At 37.4% G+C, this 16,191-nt stretch overlaps 1 protein-coding gene across 5 annotated transcripts in view; it reads left to right on the top strand.

The window, feature by feature from the left end:
- Positions 1-16,191, top strand: part of sema6a.L (semaphorin 6A L homeolog) — a 134,088-nt gene that overhangs the window by 34,058 nt on the left and 83,839 nt on the right. The gene's annotated exons all lie outside the window — the stretch shown is intronic.

Raw genomic sequence — 16,191 nt, forward strand, 5'->3', positions numbered from 1 at the left:
ATAAATTTGGTTAATTTCAAAATGTTAAAAATATAATGAAAAATGTGTGATCCCAATTATTATTATTTTCTATTGTTTTTTTTTTTAAACACCCATAAGTCTGGGAACATAGATAACGCTTTATGAACAGGCTTTATCTATTTAAACAAAAAAAAAAACATTAAAATGTTCTATATAGGGCTTTATCTACATTCAGTCTGCTGTGGTATAAATATATACAAACATACATAAGCTGCAATTTTCTAACCTTTAAGGATATAGTAACACAAGGCATAGTATATTTCAGTATTTTTCTTGACCTATTTTACAAGCTGGTCCACTGGAGAATTAGATGTATTTTTATTGTTTTATAAATGAGAACACAAGTGTACCATGACTCTTCCACTAGTGGTTTGCAACAAAAATCCCTTGTTAATTGCACTCAAAGCCTGAGAGATTGACTCATTACTCTGCTTTCCAAGCCTTTACATGAAAACAGCGTTAAGAAATCCATGCTATTCATCTACAGGCCTTTAGGTAGACACTATTCTAGTATAATATCACTTATCCAGTTAATGTGTGTTGCATCCGGATTTTATTTTTTATACAATTTGAAATTCCCATTTTTTTCTTAGAAAATTAACACAAACTCATGAGCAAGAACTGCAAGCATAACCTAATAGTTTCCTATTAGGTTATGGAGAGAAGAAAAGTCTAGTAACCTTGGTGATGCAGATTTGGATTTGAGGATGATGGTACCTAACACTACCTACGTTACCAACATTCTCTTGTTTGGGGAGCTTCCTAAATGTGCAGATCCATAGATGCAGTGTTCCCAGATTAAATTCATTGTCATTTTTTTTTTTTGTTCTGGGCTGTTGGATATCTCCAGCCTGCCAGTTATTTGCTAGTTATAGATATCTAAGGAAGTTGTTATCAGATTTGGGTGTCAAATCATTCAAAAGAGTTGCTGACATAAGAGGGCTAATACATCTGACTGAAACTGGATGAAGGAGATTAGCAAAACTGTTTGATTACAATCTGGTTCCAACATGGTCAGATTATTCATATTAATGCATTTTAAGAGTTCAGTGGATTGCTAGAATTTAGGTAAAGGCCAGTGGCACATGGTTTTTATTTAAAAAGAAAACTTATATCTGCCACAGGAAGATCATTTCTTAGGTTTTGTTATGGGAAATAGTGACATGAAATTTCCAAGAACTCTCCTTAGGGTGATGATATACATGTACGTGCTGTATCAAATGTACACTTGCTTTTGGCCTAGCTCAAGACATGTTTCTATTTTCTTGTTTTAAGCAGTATACTCCCCCAGGTACTTGTTTGGAGTTAATGATTCCATTGCATTCACCTAAAGTACAACATACAATTTTATTTATGGCTTTGGCACATTGGTTCATGCTAAATTGTGTAGAGGAGATTGAAAACACCACTGCCATCCCTTATACGCGTGAATGAGAAACATGTGAACGTGATGGTACTGAATCACTCGCTAGTCATTTTTTTTATCTTGAAAGCACCCTTGCTAGCACTGTCATATGTTTCCCATTCTAGTAAATGTATTGTTTATTAGTTATCTACTTTAGCCTTGCATATGTTGATGTATAACATCCGTACTGTATGGGCAATGCTCACGTTTATATGAATATTATTCATAATATTTATTTCAAGTTTTTATTTACAAAGAGTTTACTTGAATGTAGCTTGAATCTAACAATGTTGTTAGAAATGTAAAATGCCTTGTGTAGACCTGAGTATAGGCCAGTTTGATGGTTATATACGTTAGTGATTATTTATGTTGGTTAGGGCCAAGTCTTTAATCCTATTTTGAAGGCAAAGGTGTGTGTCTGTGTGGGGGGGTCCCTTTGAATGCAAAGGCCCTGAACCCAAAACATCTGAAGATCTTTGAAATAGACTAGAGGAACTCTACTTGATGAAACAGATGACAGGTTTGATGGCTGAATCCATATTTGTTTTTCCGTGGATATTTCCAGTGCTCTTTACAAGTACGCTACTGAAATACAGTGGTTATAAATAGTCTTGCTACTTATCTATATAATGGTCCTACTTTTGCAATCATTCTTTTTTAGTGGGTGGTAAACTGCAGTTGTTTTTATTGCCCAGTGCTTCCCATCTGGATGGTGATGTGGCCTTCTAAGTGATTGTAAGGCCTTCATATTCTCCAATGTCTGGCTACACAGAGTTTCATGAATATCAATGTATTAATATAATATCGTCCCCAAAATGATGAACTAAGCAAGATATTTGTGCAAGAAAAGTTAAAGCAACAAGAGTAGGCTTTACAAAAAGCCTCATCTCCATGCTACGTATGGAGATGAGGGTTTTTGTACGGTCTACTCTTACGTAAATATCCGGCATAGTTCATAATTTTGTCCCTAATAATGCAGGCGGGCAGTTTACTGTGCACATATGGGAAAAAAAAATCAACTGTGACGCTCAGGAGACTATGATTTTTCTAGAATTGTTTTGTTTAATAGATAAAGCAAAAATCAACAATGGAAACTTTTCATTAATGGGAAGTGCAACGCCTACATTATCTATTCTATTTGTGTTATGAGTAATGGGGCAGATGAGTAAGTTTCACCAGTATAAATAGACTCCGATTTCTAGGCCATTCTTTTTATACCGGCTTTACCAGATAAATGGGAATTTGTAATACATTGCAAATCAAAAAATTGAAAGGGAACTTGGGGTTGTACTATGTTTAACTAAACTGAAAATGACTGAGAGCTTTCAGCTTTATACACACTTCTCAGACAAGTGGGTTTGTTTCGGTCATCACCATGTGCACAAGTGTAGTGCCTTAACTGGTCAAGTGTGCACATACCTGTAGTTGTTTTTAGCTTGCACACTAGTTTGCCTATTTCTAGATATTTTTTAACTTCAGTAGAGCATCATTGTCTAAGAGCCACAGATGTTCTAATGAAATATATGGAGAATATAGTAATTCTGCTACAGTATGTATGGCACTTGATCTGACCATCAACAAACTTTTGGATTAGCCCTATGTATGGTCACTCGCAGACATTTTATTTAAATTCAAGTAAATGAAAGCTAATTCTTATTTCTAAAATGCTATATTTTCCCTTTGGAATCCAGCTATGAACTTGTTGCTATATGTTGTGTGTCCCGAGCCTTTGATGAATTGCCTCAATAAAGCACACAGATGCTTCTCCTCTGGCAATAAGGGAAGAAAGAAAACTCAACCCAGTTTATACCTTGTGCAATTCCCCCGGTACTTTATTTGAGACATTGTTATAAGCAAGATATGTTGTTTCATTCCCTTATTCTTGATAACAACAGGTGTGCTATTGTTGAACCAGCTGTCAAGAGCCTAATAATTAGACCTAATTAGAATTAACTGGTTTGACTGGATATGTGAAACTGATAATAAAACCAGTGAAAATGTCTAGGTCGGCACTCCTACATTTGTTTCCCTGTTTCTGCAACAATCATTTTCTTCACAGACATTTCTTATTGATGGGTTCATTTGAGAAACGGCTTTAAGGGTTATTCCAGAAGATAGATTCTATTTTACACCAGTGCAGTAATCCATATTAGTCAATTGCTGTTATTATTACACTAGACCAGACTGTTTAATGTAGATAGCTTGCTATGTCTAGTGTCTATGTTTTCAGCTACCCTAGGGAGTCTTTGTGTTTTGACTTTCATTGGCTTTTCCTCTAAAAAGAGATACTTTATTCAAAACATTTTGGCATTAAAGAAACCAGACAAAATGCCAGTACTGCTTTCATGGTTTCTTTTAAGCAGCTGCACGGGTCACAGCATAACCTGTGCAGATGCACTTCCTGCCTGCTAGACCAGTGCAAATGAACGGAAGGAAAGCTACGCAGTTCAAGTAATTTTGTTTCATGGTAACCCATAGGTTCATTAAAAAACGTGCTAAATTGCACTACTGCATACTGCAATAAGCAGTTAATTTTCATCGGTTTTATACTGCTTAGAAAATGTTACCATAAAGTTCAAAAGAAGTTTAGCAAATCACTGAGGCAACTTTGGGCGACTATTGAAAACGTGTGCATTAGCGCAGGCAACTTTGCATTGTAGCCTATGGGGAAAAACGCCGAGGCAGTTCGGGGAGATAGTCGCTCAAAAGACAAGGCGATTAGTCGCCAGGCGACAAAATCTCCCCGAATCTCCTCGTGTGGCCTTACCCTTAAAAGTATCATCTGAACTGCAGGATTCCCCAGTTTGTTTGTTTTTTTACATCTGCCCCTAAATTACCCTTTCCTTATCCTGGATTAAATATTTCTGGTTTTCTACAGGCTGATTTACAGCCGCTTCTGTCTGGCTCAGTGCATGCCCGTATCTGCTGGATTAGGCATATAGGATGCTTTTTATAAAGCAGGATTAGGGATGATTCACAGGAGCCTTTCTGTGGGGGTAGCACTGCAGTAAGTGTTGGTATTACACATCAGCAGGATAATTGGTGGCATCTCAAGCCTTGCAGGCCTTGTGCGGATAAAGCACAGCCGGGTAGATTGAAAAAACAGACTTCTTTTATTGGTTCTCGGTGCATTGATATATGTGCCGAAAAAGAATTATTACATTCATTTCCTACTGCTGGGCATGCAGTACTTCTAGAAGACATGCGGGGGTTGTATCTATAATAATGTAATCAACTTTCACAACAACTGTCCGATTATTTCTCCCTAGAATGTGCTTTCGGAATATTGCTCTGGGGAATGCAGTGACTTGGCCGATATATATAAGTACATGCCCTTTAGTTACTGAACATTGGTGTTAAGAGCAGGGGCACACTGGCAGATTCAGGGAGATTTAGTCACCTGGCGACTAATTGCCTCTTCTGCGGGGAGACAATCTTGCAGAACTGCCTTCCACCTGCTATAATGAGAAAACGCCTGCACCAATGCACTTGCAGCGCTTCGATTTCCGAAGTCACCCAAAGTTTCCTCGTGAGGCAACTTTGGGCGACTTAGGAAATCAAAGCGCTAAGAGTGCATTGGCGCAGGCGTTTTCTCATTATAGCAGGTGGAAGGCAGTTCTGAGAGATTGTCGCCCCGCAGAAGAGGCAATTAGTCGCCAGGTGACTAAATCTCCCCTAATCTGCATGGGCACAGGTAACATTTCTAGAATAATGGCTTCTGATTTGTGCATGTGATGAGTCACATTGTAGTTCTGGCAATTCACAAGCAGCATTTAAAATATCAGCTGGGGTTATATAGTAAGTTAGGTTGAAAAAAGACACACGTCCATCAAGTTCAACCTTTTAACTTTTTCTAACCTGCCTAACTGCCAGTTGATCCAGAGGAAGGTAAAAAAACCCCATCTGAAGCCTCTCCAATTTGCCCTGGAGGGGGAAAAAAATCCTTCCTGACTCCAAAATGGCAATCAGACCAGCCCCGTATCAACTTGTCCTATGAGCTATCTTCCATAACCCTGTATTCCTTCACTTGCTAAAAAGCAATCCAATGGATGGATGGAATGGAATGTTTTTGTTTGTTTCTTAGAATGGAAGTTTCCAATGGATTTACAGCTATAGGTTACATGAGAACATCATACCTCCCAACATTATGGAAATGAAAAGAGGGAGATAAACATTTGCAACTTGAAAACATTCAAATTGTTTTGACCATGCCCATTTTTGTGGCTATATCCCCTAATTACCATGTTCATTTTACAAAATTTGGCAGGTTATGAAAGTTTGAACATATTTTTGTGGATTTTTTTTTGCTAATGAAGATGAATTGCCCTTTAAGCTGTGAGTCGAACTTTTCCCAAGGGACCTCCTTATCTAAATTGTTACAATTACTTATTTGCTTATCTCAAAATAGTTACAAAGTATCTTAGTTGCACCTGTGGCTGTTCTGGGCTCTCTGCGAAAAGCCAATCAAGTTAGAAACATTGTTTCTTTTCCTGGCAGTTCAGTGCAGAGAAAGTCCGGACTTTTCAGTAAAAAAGCGGGACTGCAGGTTGAGCTGTCAAAAGTGGGACTGTCCCACTGAAAACAGGACAGTTTGGAGATATGGAACATCACTGAGCCTGATGGCTACATTTCTTATGTGTGATTCTAGTAGCCTTAACCAGCAACCCTAGTTCATAGGCTCCAAATTAACCTGGCAACTGGTGCTTGGGTGTAGCTAAGGGCTCTTACACATAGGTGCTTCTTCATATGATCTCATGCATCCAATTGATCTGCTTGGCCACAGGCATAGTTCACTGAATTGCTGTGAAAAGATCCCATGCACTTAAAAGGAGACCTACAACTACAAAATTCTGAGCACTCTTATGGGCACTTTTGCAATTTATATATGTATTTTCTGCAAGCTTTCATGATTTTTGCAGTTTTTCATGCAAGTTTTTACATTTAATAAAACTATTAAAAATTATAATTTTGCCACTAAATGAAAAACTGTAGTGCTAAAAAAATGCCCCTAGCTGCCTGTCACTGCCACGGTTCATTAAATACAGGTACCCGAAAGGCGTAGTCAGGCAGTCCGGGGTCGGTAGAGGCAGAATTCAAGTAGGGTCAGACAGGCAGTGGTCGGTACAGGTGGAGTTCAAGCAAGGTCAAACATGCTGGGGTCTTTACTGGCAGAGATCAAGGAATAGTCAGACAGGCAAGGGTCAATATATATTTCAGAATAGTCAGGCAGACAAGGATAAAATTGGAATCGAAAGACAGGAATCACATCCAGATACTAAACAAGTTAGATCTAACAACAGGCAATGAGTTTGGATGCAAAGCCCCTTTAAATATTCGAATTTCACGCCAAACGAAAGTGATGACCTAACGTTTGCGGCGTGTAAAACCCGGAACACTAGGAACCTGCAATATACAAAGAAGATGTACTACTTGGCGGGTGATGTTACAAGCAAATGCATCTTTGAAGAAATATTACATTATTATTATAATTATTTTGAAATTATACAGATTTTTTGAATGTGCCAACTAAGCATGCTCATCATATGTTAATGTGTATAGGCAGTTGGTATTGTCCATTTTAGCTCTGTGTTTTTATTAGGTTGTTATGCTTTGGTACCCTGGCCTATTTTCAATCCCCTTTTTTCTGCTGCTGTCCCTGTGAAAAAATAATTAAACTTCCCACCCATGGGGTTTTACAGCATAACCTGTTCAGCTTTGCATTTTGTGCTAAATTAAGCAGGGTCATGCCAGTGGCATAGAGGCGGGGCAGACAATTACTTTCACTTTCCATTCAGCACTTCCTAGATGTCACTGCTCTCCCCACATTCCACCTTTCTCTTTACCATTTAATTGTGTAGCCAGGACATGGGGATGGACATCAGGTCCCCCATTCTGGTGCACAAACAAGATTCTGAGATGATACAAGGCTTGTCTTAATAACAGTGTCCACAAAATGGCTGCTGCCTGCTTGCTATAATTTTGAAATCCGAGACTGAAGGAAGCAAGATTCAAATAATTTATATTGTATAATGAAAGTTCATTTTGCTTGACTAATGTGATAAAATAGGATTTTGAATAATTTTTTTTGGGTGACGGGTCCCCTTTAACTAGATTTGATTTGGGATTCAAAAAATCCACATTAGGTATGCGGCAAGCTTGGATGTCTGTGTTTAGGGGATGCACTGACAGTGTTAAAGCTGCCTGTGAGATATATATATATATATATATATATATATATATATATATATAATGCGGCAATGGTGCATGGGAGTTTCATCATTCTCTTTGTACAGGTATTCTGCATGCGCTGATGGCTGCTCCTGGATTTCCTTGGCTGACTTGTGATTTGTCACGTGTGTGCTGCCTCTACTGTATGTGGCACGGAGGCAATGTGTATAATAACTGTCACTAACAACAAACCACCTCAACTATTAGAAAATGAGATCCTTGGACATCTTCTAAATAACATCAACAGCTTTGATTGTGCTCCTTGATGTAGCTCCTGCAACTGAATTGGGTTACGGTTCTCCTTGTCTTCATGTTGCTTTCATGGCTTTGCAGCTGAACCATACCTGTGAAAGGGCGTTGTGCTTATTTTATGGTAATTGTGAAGTCACTTACATGGAAACAGTTTAAAAGCTTTTCTAGAAAGAAATGAGCTGCACTCAAAGCACAATGGGTGACTCGCACATGTTTTGCACAAGATGATGCTGTCTAAGCAATATAAAGCGGGACATAGTTATCACCCAGGTGGAACCCCAAGCCTTCTTATTTAAGGTGCCTTTTTTTCTATGGGAAATGTAGGTTAACAAATAGAGTACTGCTGTCTAGTCAAGTTAGTATATACCTCTTATTTAGAACTGGTATGGGATCTATTATCCGCAATGCTATATAAAAGATCTTTCTATAATTTAAAGCACCATGTCGTAAAAAAAACCAATTAACATTGATTTGTGTTGGTTTAGCTAACATGCAGCACAAGGTGTTGTCTTCCTTTATCCAGAGAAAATTGCTATTTGTTTATAAGGATACAAGCAGGGAAGGAGTATTTTATATTTAATCTGAGCTCTGATGTCATAGTGGTCTTGTAGGCGAATGGGGAGTTTCTCATGTTCAGCCTGAAAAGCACCAATATGTCAGACATTACCCATTCCAGTGAATGGTAAGCAGCAGGGGCAGTTTTGGGCTCTTTACTACCAATTGATTTATACCAGCTGAGTAAATGTCCATGTGCCTTCACTTTTATGGGTACCTTTAATTTTCTGACACTGTAAAATGCTCATTATCCAAAGTGGCAAGTTAACCATAAAGGTGAGGGCAGATGGTCATTTTTATTTACTTTCCTGTGTTTAAAAATGTTTCCATACCTTTGTGTACAAAACCAAGGAGCAACGATTCCTGTATTATACAAAGTCAAAAATTCCCTGAAATGACATTATGGTTAGTGATGGGCGAATTTCGTGAAACGGCGTAAAATTTGCAAAACGGCGATGGCATCTCGTTTTTGACGCCTGCGTCAGTTTTTGGTTTTTTTGGACACCGGCGTCCGTTTTTGTTGAAATTGCGCCAAATTTGATGCAGGCGAATTTTCACAGTGGTTTCGCAAATTAATTGTCCGGTGGTGAATCGCAGGAATTTGCTGTGAATTCATGGCTGGCGAATAAATTCGCCCATCACTAATTATGGTAATAGGAAAGACACCCATATAATGCACATTCCACTATTTCTTTGAAATGCTCCCCTCAATCTGTTCCAATTTTATTAAAACCAGGCAGTTTAATATTACAGGTGAGGATCTATATATCCTCTTGGTGTTTAGACGTATTTATTATTTTTTCCTGAACCCTGCTCAAGGTTGCTGATTGGAGGCTGGCATAGCTTTCTCCTGACTGTACATCAAAACCTCAGTGTTATTGATTAGGGGCTGAGCACGTGGTTTGGATGAAGACTGCGGGGCATATCACACACAAGCTTTTAACTTGAATTGCTGATGGATTGATTCTACTCTCAGTCATGTATTTGCCAGTGTAGTCCTGCAATGATGATACTTGCTGGGAAAGACAACTACAGCAAATGTACATGGCTGTGCCTAGATTGATCCAGTTGTCTTTCCTTTTAAACAGCATGTTCTAGGTGTCACCGTTTCACTCCCATCAACCCACTTTTGGGATGTCTATAACGATTATTGCCTTGCAGCAATTAATCTCAACTTTCCCATGTTCTGAAGTATAGGGATTCATTTTTGCTATCAATTTACATTTAGAGACTTAATTCATTTGAAGGCTTGACAGATGATTGGTTGAGAGCACCTTGCCATGTTTTGGGTAACCTTCATTGCCAATTATTCAGCTCCTTGCAACATTCACATTGCAATAATGTACAAAAGCTACCGAACAAGTCTCTGAACTGAACAGATATGAAACATTTTACATTACAGGGTTTGTTAATCTGGTTAAACTGAAAATGATGTTTATGGAAAACTTGTTTTATATTGTAACCTAGGAAGAACAAACAGGCTTTGGTCTTACTGTGCTTGAAATAGAACACCCTAGGATTTTCAACTATTCAGCTTCGCTTTCCCATACTTTGAAAAGTATTTTTCTAACAAACATGAAAGATAAAGAAGAGCAGATGCTTTTTCAAAAACCAGAGCTCAGTTTTTCATACTATCTCTCTGATATATCAATGCAAAATTCACTAAACAGGTGGCTTATTGGCTCCCTCTGGACTGTTTACAGTAAAGGTTACTACCAGAATCAGCTGCTACTGGTTTCATTGCGGTCTGTTCATTTTTACTGCCCAAATCAGCATCTCATTAGTGCTGCATTTATTAAGGTCCTATTTCTCTGATTAGGTAACAGAGAAGCAGCCTACTTAAAGACTTGTTTCCATACTTACTTAGGGTCTGTACTAGCCAAGAAATGAAGGACTGCCAGAGCATTAAGGCTGTCCCTTTTTAAGGCAGCAAGACAGGGCATTCTTATTTGTAGATTATATTGTATGATAATAAAATGGTTCAGAGAGAGAGATAGAGGATGTAAACATCTCATTTTAAAACACATGAAATAAGGGGATGTAGAAAGTGGTTAAATGTTAGGTAAATATTTAAAAATAGAGATATCTTGGTGAACAGTTGGGTTGTAATTCAACTTATGGCATGTTCTAGAACTTCTAGACTTCAAGGGGCATATTTACTTAGCTTGAGTGAAGGAATAGAATTCTACCATCGAATTGGCTACTTCGACCTTCAACTACAACTTCGAAACGAACAATTCGAACTAGAAATCGTTCGACTATTCGACCATTCGATAGTCGAAGTACTGTCTCTTTAAAAAAATAACTTCAACCACCTACTTCACCACCTAAAACTGACCGGCCATCAATGTTAGCCTATGGGGAAGGTCCCCCTAGGCTTTCCTAGCTTTTTTTGATCAAAGGAAAATCGTTCGATCGATGGATTTAATTCGATTGAATCGTTCAATTCGAAAGATTTTTCCTTCGATCGTATCGAAGGAAATGCGGTAAATCCTTTGACTTGAATATTCGAAGTCGAAGGATTTTACTTTGACAGTCGAATATCGAGGGTTAATTAACCCTCGATATTCGACCCTAAGTAAATGTGCCCCCAAGTGTTGTGTTCTACAGTATGGGGCAACTGTGTTTATAAAAGCTGACTTGGGTGCTTTGACAAAAGTGTTCACTTTTGCAGCTGACTTTGTGTACTATAAGTTACAGCAATGGCTGATCTTGGTATTTGTAGAGCTTTTCAGAAGAAGTGGTGACGTGATAATCACCTTATAGTAATTGATTGTTGGGTTGAGTCTTGGATCGACCAGAGCAAACTGTGTATAGCAAAAAATACCTCTTTCTGGGTGACCATTCTTTCTTAACTCTAAAACACATGCAAATTTTTGTACCTGTTTTTATTTTGTCATACTTTAGTGAATTGTATTGGTACTGGAGTAAATGGGTTGTGTAGCATTATTTGTGACTGAGGCAATGTGATGTGACTTTTTGAAAATTACCAGAAAATAGAGATTTTGCACTTAAAAAAACTGTCTTTTCTTTCAACTTCTCTAAACTGAGTTCCAAAGCAGAAGAAATAAAGGTAAATGACTGAAACTAAAACATAGCCAACAAACCTTCCACATTTACTAGAAGGCAAAACAATTTCCAGCCTCCCTGGACGACAACAGTTCTATCCCGTGTAAACTTAAAAAAATAAATTAAATTGTTACTTTAAAAGATTCATTACAGTTTCTGAAATCAATATCATGCGCATTATAATGTTTCAGCAACCTTCTTAAATTGACAGGAAAATTCACCGTCATTAGTTTGATAATGACTTTGCCCTATTTGTCCTTATTCAGTGTAGTATATATTATATCTTGTGCATATCAAATTCCCAATAAATCTATTTTTAAACCCTTATTACCAACGTGTAGATAAGTCAGTATAATAAGAAAGCTTTCAAGTATGTAATAGGAGTGTTATATTCATTTTAATATCTGGGAATATTTATTGTGCTGGAACCACCAATTCTTCTGTGTTGGAGACTTCCTTGGCTCCTGGTAATTCTCTAGTGAGCCTGACTCAATTGTTAATGATGCTTCAAAAGTGAGTGTTGTCTAAAGGTCATAGCACATGAGGTGCGTTTAGATTCTTTGAACACATACGTTTTTAAGTAGCCAAAAAACATGGAACCAAAGAGCCTGAACTGCTCACCCAATTTGCCTGCACTGAAATCACATGCAAGGGCTTATCAGGCAATAGTTTAATGAAAACATAGTCCTGTCCTGTGTCTGACAACCCTAAGATTAGCAAGTCAAGCCAATTTTAGATTTTTTTGGCAAAAATCCATCAGATATACGAGTTAACTGGCATATACAGTAATGTAATTTACTACACCTACGGGGAGGTAGTGGACCACATGGGCGATTTCCCCACAGGTGTTTCTCAGTAAACGTCACATTAAACCATTTTAGTTTATCTGTCACCTGGTAGCATAGTTGAGACCAATTAGGAAAAACCGGGTGCCTGTAGACCATTTATCTGCAGGACAAAGCACCATGGAAAATGGCTTTGTATAGTAAACCCCCTGTGTCCCATAAATACATAGATAATGAACAGCCCTTGCTGACAATAGTTTTAGGGTAATGGCCAATGGAGAGATTTGTCGCACACAATAAAAAGTGAGGACTGTGGACGACAAATCTCCCAAAAATACTTCTCCGTCTGCAATAATTTAATTAGGTGGTGGTAAAATCTGCACAACACGTCATTCTTCCTTAGTTGCCTCGCAAGGATACTTAGGTTTTGCCACCAGTGATTTCAATTATTGCAGACGGAGAAACATTTTCATGAGATTTGTCGCCTGCAGTCGTGCATTTTCATCACGGGCGAGAAATTTCCCAGTCAGCCATGGCCCTTAGCCTTTTAGATGCAATCAGATATTGTTTGTGTGACACTAGAGAAGCATTTGAGAGCTAACAGAATCAACTGATTCCAAATGAAACAAAAATAAATAACCCAGGCTTACTAGCGTGACTAGTGACAGATCTGTGTGCATTGCTTTCAGTGCATCTATCTGTCCCTCAGTATGTGTATTCTTAACTTGTTGACAGTATTAACTTGTTGACATACAGAATAAAATACTCAAGGGAAAGGCTATATTGGATGTTTAGCCTAATGCAATACATAAATAAGCATTACATTTAGCAACTCACTTGCTTCTAACCTAGCGTGCATTATTTCATTGTTACTGTAAACCACCAGTCGGAACAGAGAACCTTTTTTTCTTCATCCAAAAGATTTGCATACAAATGTATATGTACTGGAATGACTTCAATCACTTTCTTTAAACCAGATTTGAAATTAGAGGATTTTTATGGATATGTAAATATTTCACCAATTTTTTAAGAGGCCCCGGAGTAGCGATATATTTAATCTAAAAGTACTTACCTTGGAATTGATAAGGGGATCACAAGCCAAGTCTGTTTAGTTCCAAATGACACCAACGAGTGCAGAGCTGAACACTTTTGATCAGTGAAATTACATTTCACGGATGATTAGTCTAACGACAGCCGAAATAATATTGTTCTTGTTTTGCCGACATCGCCCATTTAATGGATCACATACTTAAAACTGTGTCTTATGCTTTTTATTATAAGGATGAGAGATGCAATTTAGAGTGGGAAGAGAGTGGGAAGAGGCATTGGCATTTTCCTTTTTTTGCTATTTTTGGAGCTTTTTATACTAACATCAACCAAATGTTTAAAATGCAATGCAATCATGAGCAAACGATCAAACTGATAAACAGGACCTTGTAAAAATCTTTTAACATATTTAGTACAACATGTGTACATTTTAAATGGTGCCATCTAAAATAATAAGACAATATAACAATGAAGTTGGGTCTTTCAGCAACCAACCATAGTTACAAAGTTAATTTAGACTGTAAAAAGTGCACGCCTACATATGATAGTCACTGTAACCTTGCATATTATTCTTGTCCAAGGCTTTGTTAACTTTTAGGGGCAAATTCATCAAGGGTCGAATTTCGAGGGGTTAAATCCCTCGAAATTCGACTGGGGAATAGAATCGAATAGGCAATTTGGGCGGTTTTAGGTGGCGAAGTAGGCAGTCGAAGTATTTTTAAAAGAGACGGTACTTCGACTATCGAATGGGCGAATAGTCACAGCGTTTTTGCGCTTGATCCAGTACTTCAACTATCGAATGGCGAATAGTCGCAGCGTTTTTGCGCTCTATTCGAATCATTCTACTCAGGCGAATTTACGCCAATTTGATAGTCGAGGAGCACAAAAAAACAATCGAAATTCGAAGTTTTTTTACTTCGAATCCTTCATTCGAGCTTGGTGAATTGGCCCCTTAGTATGATGTAGAAACCCAACCAGTGGCTCATGAGCAGCATGTTGCTCACAAACCCCTTGTATGTGCTCACAGTGGCCTCAAAACAGCTGTTTTTTTTTTGAATTCCAGGCTTGAAGGCAAGTTTTGGTTCCATAAAAACCATATGTACTGCTAAACAGACCTCCTGTAGGGTGCCCCATAGGGACCAATAATAGCCCATATTTGGCCTTTCATGGGGTTTTTTTTATACTTGTGTTGCACCCCAACTCTCTTTATATTTAAATGTGGCTTGTAGGTAAAATAAGTTAGGGGCCAATGTAGAGAGTGATATTCTGAGACAATTTGCAATGTGTTTTCATTTTTTATTATTAGTGTTTTTTTAAGTTATTTAGCAGCTCTCTAGTTTGCAATTTCTGTAATCTGGTTGTTAGGGTCCATATTACTCAAGAAACCATGCATTCATTTGAATAAGAGACTGGAATATGAACAGGAGAGGGTCTGAATAGAAAAAAAAAAGTACCAATAAATGTGTTAAGTTGGAAAGAGTCCAAAGACACTAAATAATTCAATAATTATATATAAAAAAAGTTATACTATACTAAAAGTTTAACTGAAAGGTGAACCACTCCTTTAATAGAATAGGCCATCACATCATCACCCAGGAGGGAATACCACAAACATAATCAAAGGCTTTTAAGCAGAACCTCAATAAAACTATATAGCAGTGAGCAAGCTTTTATTTAAAGAAGAGTAGTGACTGTATCTGAGCTGTGACACATCATTCCACTTTGGTGGGACAAGTGACGCTGAGCTAGAAGAACGCCTTATAAATAAAATATCACAAAGGATAAGATGGGTGCGTTCATGACAAATTTTGAAAGTTAGAGCCCATGAAATGCACATCATATTGTTTTATACACCGATCCCTGAATGATTCATGACAAGCGCTCTTATAAAAGATTGTTTTATTTTCTGGCAGAAAATATCAAAGACAAGTAAGCGAGGGAAATGTTGATGCTAGAAAAAGTTTCCTAGTACATTAGAAGCCATGTATAATGCACTAATCTACGTTCAGCTGTTTCATGCCAACATTACCATTGTCTTCACAGGATATCCTATTCTTTGTTCCTTCTTTTATCTTTCTTTGTTCCCTGCTTTTCCATATACATACATTTCAATATTTCTTTTTTTTTAACTAAGATCAAAAATTGGTGCATTTTTGTTGTCTTCAGCAATGTTGAGTGTTTAGAGAGTTCTTTGATTTTTTTTCCCCCCTTTACATAGATTTGCATATATTAATTTCCACTGAGTCTCAGCTTCAGTATATAATGTCCCCCAAGGATACTTGAAAGAGAATATTAAATCAGTCTTTTATATTTAAATCTTTATACAAAGCTGAGGAAAATGTATTTTTTAATGAAGTTTTTGAGTTTCTTTCTTAAACTTTTTTTCTGCTTGTCTTGAATGCTGTCTTTTAAAGGGATACTGCTCTTTAGTTGTAAGGTGCTTTATAAAAAAATAGCCTCAGAATTGTAAAAGCAAAGCATATCAAAATATCTCATGGGATCTATTATCTGGAAATTTGTTCCAAATTACAAGAAGACCGTCTCCCATAGAGTCCATTTTAATCAAATAAGTCAGTGTTTCAAAAATGATTTCCTTCTTTTTGAATATAAAAAATACTGGGTTTCTGTTATCCGGAAACCCATTATCCGGAAATGTTATCTGAATTATGAAAAAGACATCTCCAATAGACGCCATTTTATCCAAATCCAAAATTTTAAAAAGGATTTCCTTTTTCTCTGTAATAACAGTACATTGTACTTGATTCAAACTAAGATATAATTAATCCGTGTTGGAAGCAAAGCGAGTCTAATGGGTTTATTTAATGTTTA

The sequence above is a fragment of the Xenopus laevis genome, chromosome 1L, assembly GCF_017654675.1.
Source record: "Xenopus laevis strain J_2021 chromosome 1L, Xenopus_laevis_v10.1, whole genome shotgun sequence".
Taxonomy (NCBI): domain Eukaryota; kingdom Metazoa; phylum Chordata; class Amphibia; order Anura; family Pipidae; genus Xenopus; species Xenopus laevis.